The sequence below is a fragment of the Mixophyes fleayi genome, chromosome 2 (assembly GCF_038048845.1).
Source record: "Mixophyes fleayi isolate aMixFle1 chromosome 2, aMixFle1.hap1, whole genome shotgun sequence".
Lineage (NCBI taxonomy): Eukaryota > Metazoa > Chordata > Amphibia > Anura > Limnodynastidae > Mixophyes > Mixophyes fleayi.
Window position 1 is genome coordinate 371,833,807 of NC_134403.1, and position 14,115 is coordinate 371,847,921.

At 41.8% G+C, this 14,115-nt stretch overlaps 1 protein-coding gene across 6 annotated transcripts in view; it reads left to right on the forward strand.

The window, feature by feature from the left end:
- ZBTB20 (zinc finger and BTB domain containing 20) overlaps positions 1-14,115 on the forward strand; it is a 656,370-nt gene that overhangs the window by 149,825 nt on the left and 492,430 nt on the right. For 4 of the 6 annotated variants that reach the window (XM_075197393.1, XM_075197397.1, XM_075197392.1 and 1 more), the window contains one exon: positions 990-1,041. The exons of 1 other annotated variant lie outside the window; for it this stretch is intronic. The gene's annotated coding sequence lies outside the window, so the exon portion shown is untranslated. Of the gene's footprint in view, positions 1-989; positions 1,042-2,302; positions 2,469-14,115 lie in introns of all 6 variants that reach the window. One more of the 6 variants, XM_075197396.1, reaches the window with a different exon arrangement.

The following is a 14,115-nucleotide window of genomic DNA, read 5'->3' on the forward strand; positions in this document are numbered from 1 at the left end:
TGAAACTTGATGCTGACCACTGCTTACCGCTAGTAAACTATTTTGTTTGTCTGTTTTTCCCAGTCTAGTGTCCATAAAGTTAAAGTATATTTATTCTGATATGCTACTAGCAAAGACGCTTCCAAAATAGACACAAGTACACAACACTCTTCTTATAAACCCCCAGTTATTATTAAGGACATACGCCAATTCAAACAGAATGAACTTGCATGCAGACTGCTAGGTAGTGAAATCATTCAAAGATGTTTATCTCATACTGACATTTCTCTGATCACATAGATCCTTAATCACAGTGGTGTTGATGGGACTAGTTAACTCTTCATGTGCTGCACAGCTTTCTGCTTGGCAATAGAAAACACCTATGTTATGTGCAGCCATATGTTTCTTTGCTTGTTTAGTATTCCTGGCCCTATCTGTCCTGGAAAGAAAAATCAACTACGAAAATATGCATTTTTGTATGTATTCTTGGATAAAAGAATGCATTGCAAAAGTCTGGAAATCAGTCTGGTCAGACGAAGCTCGATGCACCAAAAACGACTTTACCGTTCACTAAGATTACCTGTTAATAGAACAATAAACACCTAATATGACGTGTGCTATGTACTTTGATGGCATTTCCTTGTTAGTCTGAGCTGCGATCACCCAGACTTCTGAATACATCTCCTGCTCTCTCGCTTCACTTAAACATTTAATAGTAATAAATGATAAGTCTCCAGGAGATCACACAGATTCCTTTGTTTTAGTCTGTACATGTAAAATCCCTAATGCACCAGCATCAGTGGCAAGTCCGTATTCTGTGTTTACATCACCTGGAAAGCTGTCTGTTCAGGGCTTTGTTTGAACTGTGGCTGTCAGATAAATATATGTTGATATGTATACATAAGACTCTGTTTCCACACCCAAATCCATAGCTAGTCATTCAAATGTTATGAAAACTCAATGTGTCCCGTGCACACTGATTAAATGTAAATATCATCTCTTCTTTGTAGCATCAGAAAGGAGTGTTAGAGACTGCTGCTCAGACCATCACCAACTCTCCAGGTAAGTCCAACCTCTCCCTACGTTATCAGATAGTATTTATACTTCTTTACCAGATAGTATTTGTACCTCTAACAAACAGTATTTATACTTCTTTACCAGATAGTATTTGTACCTCTATCAAACAGTATTAATACTTCTTTACCAGATAGTATTTATACTTCTTTATCAAATAGTTTTATTCCTCTGATTGTAAGCTTTTAAGTTGGACCCTCTTACCTCTCTGTCTGTCTGTATTACCCAGTATTATTTTATTACTATGTTTGTTCCCAATTGTAAAGCACTATGAAATTTTCTGGCACTATGTAAATAATTGTTGATGTTGATGATAGTATTTATACCTTTTTATAAGATAGTATTTATACTTCTTTATCAGATAGTTTTATATTTCTTTATACCTCTTTTTTGGATAGTAATTATATTGCTTCATCCGATAGTATTTATACCTCTTTATCAGATAGTATTTATTCCTCTCTACCCAATAGTATTGATACCTCTTTATCAGATAGTATTTATTCTTCTCTATCAAATAGTATTTATACCTCTTTATCAGATAGTATTTATTCTTCTCTATCAAATAGTATTTATACCTCTTTATCAGATAGTATTTATTCCGCTCTTTCAAATAGTTTTTATACCTCTTTATTAAATACTATTTATACTTCATTATCAAATAGTTTTGTACCTCTGATTGTAAGCTTTTGACTTGGACCCTCTTACCTGTCTGTCTGTCTGTATTACCCAGTATTGTTTTATTACTGTGTTTGTTTACAATTGTAAAGTGTTACAAAACTTTCTGGCACTATATAAATAAATGTTGATGTTGATGATAGTATTTATACGTCTAGCAGATAGTATTTATACTTCTCTATCAGATAGTACTTATACTTCTTTATCAGATAGTACTTATACTTCTTTGTTAGGTAGTTTTTTATTTCTTTAAACCTCTTCATAGGATAGTGTTTATACCTCGTTACCGGATAGTATTTATACCTCTTTATTGGATAGTATGTATGCATCTTTATCGGATAGTAATTATACCTCTTCATCTGATTGTATTTATACCTCTTTATCGGATAGTATTTATACCTTTTTATTGGATAGTATTTATACCTCTTTATCGGATACTAATTATGCCTCTTTATCAGATAGTATTTCAATTAATTAGTCTATGCAATAGTAGTAATTAGCAGCAGTTGCTGCCACTTTGCATACTGTCTATTGCAACACATATGTTGCACATTCTTTTACTTTTTTACTGCAGATATGTTGTATCCTGGGAACATTGTTACCTCTTAATTAGCGGAGGCTACACTGCTAACTGTGCCGCAGCTACATATCCCTTGTGTTTTGTTTGTGAAACCAACCACACAAGCACCTTTGTAGGAATGAAATAGAAGCTGCCTGTTGTCGCATCTAGACAGTGTTTGGTGAGTGTATGTTGCAGGAACAGATACTTTTTTGTTAAATTAAAAACAGAGTCCCAGTTTTTTTGCACACTTCATTTACTCTAATTGATGAAGAATTATTGTTCCCTTTTGTTTTGTCTTCTGGGGGAAATATAAGCATATATTAATGTTGTTTGTGACCTATCTACTTGTGTGAGTTATTACATCCTCTTTCCATCCCTACTCACTGCACCAGGACCTGACAGGAAGCCACTGTTGTTGTTTTTGTTGAAACAGTATTGCTCTCTGCAAAGCTCTTAACCCTTTGAGCTTTTTCACACCTAGCCGCTGGTAATGTACTTTTTAGCCTCTTCAACTAAGCGCATTACAAATAAGATGAATTGCTTCTCAAGGACTTATTTCCACTATTGTGTTGTAACATTTCAACACCACAATTAACCTATTTCTAATGCGTTAGCGCATAGATAGATACAAAGATTGTATTGGTAAAAGTACAATGCATGAAAAAACTTAACAACGTGTGAGTAACGGCTATATTGGCAAATATGGGAGAATGAGCCCTTAGCGGATATGTGAGAATGAGCCCTTAGCGGATATGTGAGAATGAGCCCTTAGTGGATATGTGAGACTGTGCCCTCAGCGGATATGTGAGACTGTGCCCTCAGCGGATATGTGAGAATGAGCCTTAGCGGATATATGAGCCTAAGCGGATATGTGAGCATGAGCCTTAACGGATATATGAGAATGAGCCTTAGCGGATATATGAGCCTAAGCGGATATGTGAGCATGAGCCTTAACGGATATGTGAGAATGAGCCTTAGCGGATATATGAGCCTAAGCGGATATGTGAGCATGAGCCTTAACGGATATGTGAGAATGAGCCTTAGCGGATATATGAGCCTAAGCGGATATGTGAGCATGAGCCTTAACGGATATGTGAGAATGAGCCTTAGCGGATATATGAGCCTAAGCGGATATGTGAGCATGAGCCTTAACGGATATGTGAGAATGAGCCTTAGCGGATATATGAGCCTTAGCGGATTTGTGAGAATGAGCCCTTAGCGGATATGTGAGCATGAGCCTTAACGGATATGTGAGAATGAGCCTTGGATATGTCTTGATTACAATAGAGCATAACAATGAATCACTATGTCAGCAAACCCTCTTTTTAATCATTTAAAGATATTAATGTATAAATGAGTTGACATTGTTAAACTTCGTAGTTGTGACAAATGTTTTCATGTAGTCTTGCTATATTTTTTACACCACAACAGCCTAGGATCTCTTATAAAAATTGTCTATGGATTGATGCATAATTACTTTTTGAGGCTCAGCAATGTTCAACTTCTAATTATTTATCATGTCCTCATCATATCACTTCCAGCATGCCATTGATCATAGTTCCTGGTACTAGAACAAGGCATTTAAGTCCCTGCAGATGTCAGGGACCATATAACAATGCACAGCTTCTCTTAGCTCTCATTATTCTGTTGTTATGGAATGTTGTTGGTATATTGTAACATGGAGGATAAACCTTTAAACGGTTTACTGTTTAATGACCCTGCTGACTCCAATTGTTGTCTTTTCTCTGTGTGCTACAGCTTAGCCATAACATTGGGCCAGATTCAAGTTCGGACGTGAACCCGTTAGCGTAACGTATCTTGCGTGAAGTCGCACTGGGCATGCCCGAATAGCAAACTTACACACATCTGAGACAGGCGGAATAGGGGAGGTAATGGGCGGACTAATGTAAGCCATGTACGGTAATGGTGTGATCACGCTGCTCATTCAGAGCCTCTGCTTAGTGCAAGTACGCTTGTCCTCAGCCATACGTTTTACACCCATTACACAAAAGGTGTAAATGCCAGATGATACTGGTGACCAGCACAGCTCTCCCATTCTGGTGGGATGATTGCCACTACGTTTATTCACTGTTTAGGAGGTATTTGAAATGTTTATCTTTGTTTAATGCCTTTCACACATGCATCTCACTAGCTAAAGCTGGATACACACTACACTGTTTTCGTCCAATAATCGGCTAAATCAGCCGACATACGACCGCTCGTTCACAAGTCGGGTCAGTGTGTGCAGTGATACGATGGTTGAAAGTCTGCCCAACTGGACGATTATCGCCTCATTTGGTTGGTCGTACCGTTTAATATTTTCATTCCAATCTTGTTTCCGCTGTGTAGTGTGTATAAACCTCCGACCGATCCACAACAGTGAGTATGAAATTACAGTCATTGCTCACGACAGCATAGCTGTAAAAAGTCGCTAAAGAGACGTCCGCTCTTCCCTTTATCGTCCTAAACAAGGCTAGTGTGTATGTAGTCCATGGACCGAGTGATCGGACCATCGGTCGCATGTAAAATCGCTCGGCATAAAAAGTTGGTCGAAATTTCTGTAGTGTGTACCCAGCTTAACACAGAGAAAGTGTACGCATTCAAGGGTTATTTATTTAGTTAGTTATTTTAACATAATAGATGAAATGAAAAAAATAATATATGGTTTATAGTAAAAAATATATAGTTAAATTTACTTTATTTTTAGTTGGTTTGTTATTATATTTTTACCAGTTATTTTAGTTGTAATTGAGGAAATCCACGTATGTGCGTTCTAATGTGTATTCTTTGTAAATACACGTGTAGTAAACATAGTGCCTGTAGGTGTGTCTACGGCCTGTTTATACGGTTAGTTTTACCACCCCTATTCACATCGTAACTTATCTTAAGAAACGGTTGGATTTGACTACAGACAGAAATATGCAGAGGTTACACGTTCTCTGTAAACAAGTAACATATGCATGTTTTGTTTTCCGTCCGGGCAGGGGGTGTGGTGCAGTCAATCGCAGCATGTTGGCCTCGCCCCCAGCGAAGGAAATTACGTTTTGTCGCTGGGGCGAGGTCCAAAATTACGCGATTCACCACGACTCGTATTATTTTGGTCAGGGAATTGCGGGATGCAGGAGACTTGCCTGCTCTTCCGGGAGCCCGGGAGACTGACCCAGATTTCAGGAGTCTCCCAGAGTTGGCAAGTATGCTATATATCCATCCATAAAGTACTTAACAAGTACACCCTTTCTTTTCCTGCGTAATACATATTTGTATGATTACAATATCTCAGCATCATTCTGCGTCCGTGCTGCCAGCTTGGGCTGGGTCTGTGGGCAAACTGTAGCTGTTTGTGATGTTTTAAGCAATACTTCCTTTTCCTTAAAAGAAAAAAACGGACTTGAAATAATTTATTTGCACTTGGTGTGTTCTGAATGATACATTAATATTAATACACTTTAGAAGGAGACAGGTTGTACTTTACTTTGGTTGGAATCTGTAATATAAACATTGCCAGTTAGAAGAGGGTGTTACTAGTCAGATGCAGATCATTAACCCTTTGACTGTCAGGGAGCGGAGTGAAGTGGGTTCTGTGCAGATGGCACACTGGATCTTTGTCTTTCCGTTTGGTTTCATTTGGTGAATTTGTCTTGTGTGGTTGGGTAGGTCGCAGTCTGATGCCAGCATGCAAATCTGTCCCTGGATATTACAATGCAGAGAAATGATTCTGTTTGGAGATTGGCCTGATTACTTATTAGTATAACCTATAATTGTAAGACGAATATATCTCGTAACAGATTTTCAAATTAAAATGAGCATGCTCACTGTGTCCCCCGAGGCATTTAATCACGGGAAAGTGCTGTAAATGGACAAGATTCATTATCTATTCAGGGCATGATTATTATTAGCTGTTTTACATTCACGCAAAGCAGAAACAGCGCATCATGTACATTACATTGCACCTTGCTGGTGTCTGTTAAGGCTGCAGCGTATTTTGGCTGTTTACACTCTGAGAAATGTAGATTGTATTTAATAGACAACCATTAAAGTAACATTAGAGGGGGCAGGAGGGGTCTCTTGGTATCTATACCATCCTTTTATCTAAATTGTTGGGTGAAATGAAACAAGGTATCTAGTTTATAAACAGGGCCATATTTAGAGGTGATTCCGCCCTAGAATACACCGTAAATTAGTAGCTGTTTACAATCTGCGTGTATACCAACCAACCCCCACCCTCCATCCATTAGTATTCCTCAGAAACATAGGTGGCTGATCAGGAAACAAAATAAAATGAAAGGAAGATAACCATTCCAAATTATTATTATTATTATTATTATTATTATTATTATTATTATTTAGTTATATATGGCCACCATATTACACAGTGCTGGACAGAGAATATGTGTCATTCTCATCAGTGCCATAGGAGCTGGCAGTCTAACTCTCCCCTGGTTACGCAATCTGGCTGCTCCCGTTAATATTTGAATATATAGAGAAATTTGTTTCAGTGTGCATGATAAGTTTGCTGAACATAAAAAATGAGTCATAATAAACAAAATTTATTTTAAAAATATATTATGCAGTATCGCCCTGTAAGGCAATATTTTTAGAGTTCCATATATATTTAGGCATGATAATCTATTTTATTTATTTTACAAGTGTATTTGTTTAATAGATATGAGAGATTTATGCATATCAGTGCAGTGCAGGCTGTTGTCTGACTTCTGTAAAGGGAATCACTGTTACCAACCACAGAAGATGTGGCCTGATGGGCTCCTTTGACATACCTCCCAACATGCAAGTCCCCAGGAGCAGGGCAAGAGGCGTGGTCACATCTCGACGGGGTGTGGTCACATCACGCAGGGGTGTGGTCATGCCCCCAGAGGGCTGCGGCTGCTCATTAACTATCTCCCTTCCCCCAACATTCACACCTGAGAGACACGTTCTGGGCAAGTTCTCCAATTGTGTGCTTGATATATATTGCCATGTCCATTTCATGAGTTTGATCACACAGGTGCATTGTGGAAACAGTAAAACATCACATCAACGTCCAGCCAGCTTCCACCCCCTTTATTCATTCAAATGTTTCTTTTTTTCCTAAAATCCAGCTCTCTTCAGCTTCATGTTTGTCATAAATGAATGGTGATAGCGGAGACTGTCTGTTATAGGTGTCACTTCTGTGTGTTTGGACATTTTACTTTGGTAGAAGTTGAATAGTTCTGTTATAAGTACTGGATGAAGCCCGGCTTACACAGCCCCTGAGCAGAAGGTAATATCAGGTCCTTTGTGGGGAGAACAATACTTTATGGTCACCCATAAAACTGGCAATAACTCCCGAAATGATCCACTTCCTGCAGCTCATTTACATAATACAAATATTGTACTGTAAGTCACCTAATACCCAGTCAGCACTGCATGCCTGTCCCACTAACTGTTCCCAGCCCCGCAGAGATCGCAATGTTGACCCATATTCCCATTGGGAGTCATGTAAAATCAAAACACAAACAAATTTGGTGAAATGTTTGCAAGTGGATCTTTTGTGCACGTGACTGTTCCTACTGACTCGATTTTCCTCATTTCTTGGCCTTATTTTGTTTGGTTTATTTAGGTTTTTGTGTAGCAGTTACTATTTATAACGACCTTGGCTATTCTAAATTGACTCGATTTTCTATCCATTTGTTTTATTTACACTTATTGTTAAATTAATAGGTATATACTAATTAATTTAAGCAACACAGTGTAACTGCGATGCCACCTAAAAGGCAAATGTCTGCTGTGGGAGTAACCGCACAGCAAGAAGCAGCAAAAAGATGAAGGACGGAGCGTGATAAAGCCCAATGACAATCTATGACTGATGACCAAAGAGAACGTGATCGTCATCACCATGTAAATCTGACTCCTCAGAAATTGCCCATCATAGAGAAACCAATTGAAGAGCGAACAGGACAGAAGTGATATCACGTCAACGCCGACATAGTCAGCGAATGTGATGCCGCGCCATTCTCGGTGTTGGTAACTTTGGTGAAACAAATATCAATGCTCATAACTCTGGTCCAACATATTCTTACTCTTATTTTTTCCCCTCATTTTGACGGGCTTTTAACTCGTCTATTATAATTAAGCAATTAAGTTATTATTGTACATGATAATGTGCGTCAGTTCTATACTTGTGTGCTGACATTAATTAATCTATTTATGTCCAGTAATCCCCTTATCTCTGCATAAAGCTCTTGTCCATCGTATTCACAGCACAACAGCTACAGGGAAGGGTTTAGGACTTACCAACGTCTTTGTTCTTCCCTCCGGGATCTCCCGGACAGGAGGTGAAGAGTGAGAACGGATGGGTGCTGGGAATGGAGATTTACATCATTTTGACCCCACGACACAATGATGTAAAAGCGTAATTTTTCCGCGGGGCCAAGATGGTGCAATTCACCGCGAATCGCATCATGAAGGCTTCACTAGGAAGTGGGCCTGCTCTCCCTGGGGGTACGGGGCACTTATGATCTGTGGGCAGAGGGTGTGAGTGGGGAATGACTGAGAGCACCTGCAGACACAACTCCTGCAATGACTGCGGCTGCTCTTAGTCTGTAAAGAGAAAGAGCATAATATAGTTAAGCCGTGAACTCGGAGATTGAATGAAAGGACGCCTAAATTTGTAAGACAAATTGGTCTTAAAGGCACTTTATATAATTCACAAATGTACACTGTTTGTTGTATTACCTTAACACACTGTGATATTGTTTATTTTTCACTTTACATTTGCTATGCAAGCTACTGTTCTCAGTTATCAATCATTTCTAGCTCAGAAGGGCTGCAGTATCTTCAACTAAACTTAAAGAGAGGAAGTCTTATATACATAGAAAAGCATCACTCACATATCTTCAGCTCTATTTTCTTAAAACTTCCCTTTCTTAAACCCTCCCTCACCCGTCCCGCCCTCCCTCTCTGCTTCGGACTTTGCCACTTTTTTTTCTTCCAAAATTGAGGCCATTAGACTGAACACCTCCTCTTCCCCTTCTCCCACCACCCTCATCGCCTCTCCTCCAGCCAACAATCAACTCTGGTGCTCCTTTTGCCCCACAACAGGGGAAGAAGTTAGCTCCCTCATTCTTTCCTCTCCTCCCTCGACCTGTCCTCTCGATCCCATCCCCTCCCACCTCCTTCGCTCTCTTTCTCCCACTGTCTGCTCCTACCTTGCTCACCTCTTCAACTTATCACTCTCCTCTGGTGTAGTCCCCTCCTCCTTTAAACACGCTCTTATCTCTCCCATCCTTAAAAAACCCAATCTTGACCCCACCTCTCTCGCTAATTATCGCCCCATCTCACTGCTCCCCTTTGCCTCCAAATTACTCGAGCGGATTGTCTGCAGCCGCCTAACCAGGCACCTCTCGGTCTTTTCCCTCCTTGACCCCCTCCAATCCGGCTACCGTCCTCTTCACTCCACCGAAACTGCACTGGCCAAGGTTACTAATGACCTCCTATCGGCCAAATCCAAGGGTCACTTCTCCCTACTAATCCTCCTTGACCTCTCTGCAGCCTTTGACACCGTGGACCACCCCCTCCTGCTGCAAACCCTTCTCTCTTTCGGCCTCTCTGGATCTGTCCACGCATGGTTCACCTCATACCTTGCTAACCGCTCCTTCTCTGTATCCACGTCCGGCTCTTCCTCCTCCCCCTGCACTCTCCCTGTAGGAGTCCCGCAGGGCTCTGTCCTCGGCCCTCTTCTCTTCTTGCTCTACACTTCCTCCCTTGGTTCTCTTATCTCCTCCTTCGGTCTTCAATATCACCTGTATGCTGACGACATTCAACTCTACACCTCTTCTCCTGATCTTTCTTCTACCCTCCTCTCTCGTATATCTGACTGCCTCTCCGCCATCTCCTCCTGGATGTCCGAGCGTTTTCTCAAAATTAATATCTCGAAGACGGAACTCATTGTCTTTCCTCCGTCCAGACTCCCATCCCACCACGACCTCTCTATTGTCGTCAACAACACCACCATCTCCTCTGTCACCCAACTCCGCTGCCTGGGTGTCACCCTCGACTCCTCTCTCTCTTTTGCCCCCCATATTCATGCCCTTGCCCAAGCCTGTCGTTTCCAACTACGCAACATCGCCCGCATCCGTCCCTTTCTCTCTCAGGATGCCACTAAGATTATCATCCACGCACTCATCATCTCCCGCCTGGATTACTGCAACCTCCTCCTCACTGGCCTCCCCCGCTCCCATCTCTTCCCCCTCCGCTCTATACTCAATGCGGCCGCGAGACTCATCTTCCTCTCACGCCGCTCCTCCTCGGCCTCCCCTCTCTGCCTCGCTTTACACTGGCTCCCCTTCCCCTACAGAATCCTTTTCAAACTTCTCACCACCACTTACAAGGCTCTCTCCAACTCTACTGCCCCTTATATCTCTAGCCTCCTCTCCATTCACACTCCTGCCCGCTCCCTGCGCTCGGCCAACGATCGACGCCTCTCCTCAACTCTTATCACCTCTTCCCACTCCAGAATCCAAGACTTTTCCCGCGCTTCCCCCCTTCACTGGAATGAACTCCCTCGTTCCATCCGTCTCTCTCCTACTCTGTGCTCCTTCAAACGTGCACTGAAAACCCACCTCTTTCTCAAATCATACCAACCATCCACATAACCCCGCCACCCGCTCTCAACTCGCTCTCCCCCTTACCTTTCTGTCTCCCCCTGTGCCTGTTCTGTTCTCCCTCCCTTAGGATGTAAGCTCACTTGAGCAGGGCCCTCTTCCCTCATGTCTCCCTACCTGTTCTTCTGCTCCGTTTTTTGCATAAACCTGCCTGGAGTTTCTGAAGTATTGGTATTTTTGTTTATTGTTTTGTACTGCTTCACCCTGTATAGTCGACTGTTTTGTACTGTGTACGGCGCCACGGAAACCTTGTGGCGCCTAACAAATAAAGGATAATAATAATAATAATGTATACAGATGATACGCTCTGTTTGTAACAAACTTACCTCCGTACATGATCTCTTCCTCTCATACAACCTCAACCTTCTAGCAATAACAGAAACATGGCTCACGCAATCAGACACTGCCTCACCTGCAGCCCTTTCACATGGTGGTCTCCATTTCACCCACACTCCCAGACCGGGAGGCAGACAAGGAGGGGGGGTTGGACTACTTCTCTCCCCTCAGTGCACATTCACCAAGTTCTACCAAGTGTCCCATCACTCACATTCACATATTTTGAAGTACATGCTGTTAGGATTTTTAACCCATTCTCTATGCGTGTTGCTGTCATCTATTGCCCCCCTGGTCCACACCAACAATTTCTTGAACACTTCTCTGCATGGCTCCCTCACTTCTTATCTACTGATATCCCCACCATCATCATGGGTGATTTCAACATCCCTATTTCTAATCCACGTTCCAATGCTGCTTCCAAACTACTCTCTCTAACCTCCTCACTTGACCTCTCCCAGTGGATTGAATCTGCTACTCATCAGGATGGCCACTGTCTTGATCTTGTTTTCTCTAGACTATGCTCAGTTTCTTATTTCCTTAACACTCCTCTCCCCCTCTCGGATCATCACCTTATTAGCTACGCGCTCACCCCCAGTTCTTTACTCTCCCTAGTGTCAAACTCTTCCAAGCCTCCTCGTACCCGCAGAAATATCAACTCTGTTGATTTTCAACAGTTTTCCACCTCTCTCCAACACCTTCTCTCCCCAATTTCTACATTCTCCTCCCCTGATCGGGCAGTATCCCATTTTCATCAAACCCTAGCAACTGCCCTGGATCAAGTGGCTCCAGCGACACTACATACTTTGCGTAGAATTCGTTGCCAACCGTGGCACACTACAGTAACACGAACTCTACAAAAACTTTCTCGTAAAGCAGAACGTCACTGGCGTAAATCTTGTGCCTCTAATGATTTCATCACATATACTGATATCTACCACTCCTACAGAAATGCTCTGGACACTGCTAAACAAGCATACTACCGATCTCTCATCTATGCTCAGGCTTCTAACCCCAAACGCCTCTTTAACACATTTAACTCTCTTCTGAATCCTCCAACTAACATCAGTGCACAGGATCTTGCTTCCTATTTCAAGGACAAAGTTGATAAGATCAGGCTTGAAATGGTATCTCCCTTGACAAGCAATCTGCTCAATTCCTTTGTAGCACCCTCTGACACTCTCTCTTCATTTGATCCCACAAATGAAGAGGAAGTTTCTACTCTCTTCTCATCTTCCTACTCTACCTCCTGTCCTCTTGATCCCATTCCCTCACAAATGGGTATGTCCCTGTCTCCTGTGCTCATTCCCCCTCTAACTAAAATCTGTAATCTATCTCTTTCTACTGGTATTTTTCCATCTATATTCAAGCATGCAGTGATTACTCCCATTTTAAAAAAACAGAATTCTGACCCTAACGCTCTCATAAATTACCGCCCCAGCTCCCATGCCCCTCCAAGCTTCTCGAAAGAATTGCCTACACTCGCCTCACACACTTTCTTACAGCAAACAACCTATTGGATCCTCTTCAGTCAGGCTTTCGCTCTCAACACTCCACAGAGACTGCGCTGACCAAAGTTGTCAATGATTTGATCACAGCAAAAAATAATAACCAATACTCTCTTCTAATTCTCCTGGATCTCTCTGCTGCATTTGACACTGTTGACCACTCTCTCCTTATACAAACGCTACAATCCCTAGGTCTTGAAGGGACTGTCCTATCCTGGTTCTCATCCTACCTATCTAATCGCTCTTTCAGTGTTAATTTCTCTGGATCCACCTCTGCTCCGCTTCCTTTATCAGTTTGAGTTCCACAAGGCTCAGTCCTAGGTCCTCTGCTATTCTCTATCTACACCACTTCTCTTGGAAAACTAATAAGCTCCTTTGGATTTCAGTATCATCTCTATGCGCATGATACACAAATTTATCTATCCTCTCCTGATCTTTCACCATCTGTGTTGTCTCGCGTTACTGACTGTCTTTCTGCCATTTCATCTTGGATGTCTTCTCGCCAACTCAAACTCAATCTTTCAAAAACTGAATTAATAATATTTCCACCCAAAAACAGAAGCTTCCTGCCTGACATTTCTATTTCTGTCGATAACATGACCATAAATCCCACCCCGCAAGCTCATTGCCTAGGTGTAATCCTTGATTCACAACTGTCGTTTATTCCCCACATCAACTCTATATCTAAATCATGTTACATACACCTAAAGAACATTTCCAGAATACGCACATATCTGACACAAGACACTGCAAAAACCTTAATTCATGCACTCATCATCTCCCGCATCGACTATTGCAATTCCCTCCTTACTGGTCTTCCCAAAGTCAGACTTGAACTTCTGCAATCTATTTTGCACGCAGCGGCTAGACTGATTTTCCTTACAAACCGTTATTCCTCTGCCGAGCCACTCTGTCAGTCTCTACATTGGCTGCCTGTATTTCAACGAATCCAATATAAAATTCTTCTACTAACATACAAGGCCATCAACAAAATTGCCCTGACATACATTTCCTCACTTGTCTCGAAATATCTCCCTACTCGACACCTCCGTTCTGCTCAAGATCTACGTCTCTCCTCCACTCTCATCACATCCTCCCATTCTCGGTTACAGGATTTTTTCCGGGCTGCACCTACTTTGTGGAATTCCCTCCCACGCACAGTAAGACCTTCCTCTAGTCTTCAAACCTTCAAGCGATCACTGAAAACCCACCTCTTCAGACAAGGTTATGATATTCCTCAACCATCATCTTAATTTTCCTAGATTACCCTATTACCATCCTCTACACTGCTAACGCAAGATAACAACCTTCTGACCAACATTGCAACACACAAAGCCCACTCAGT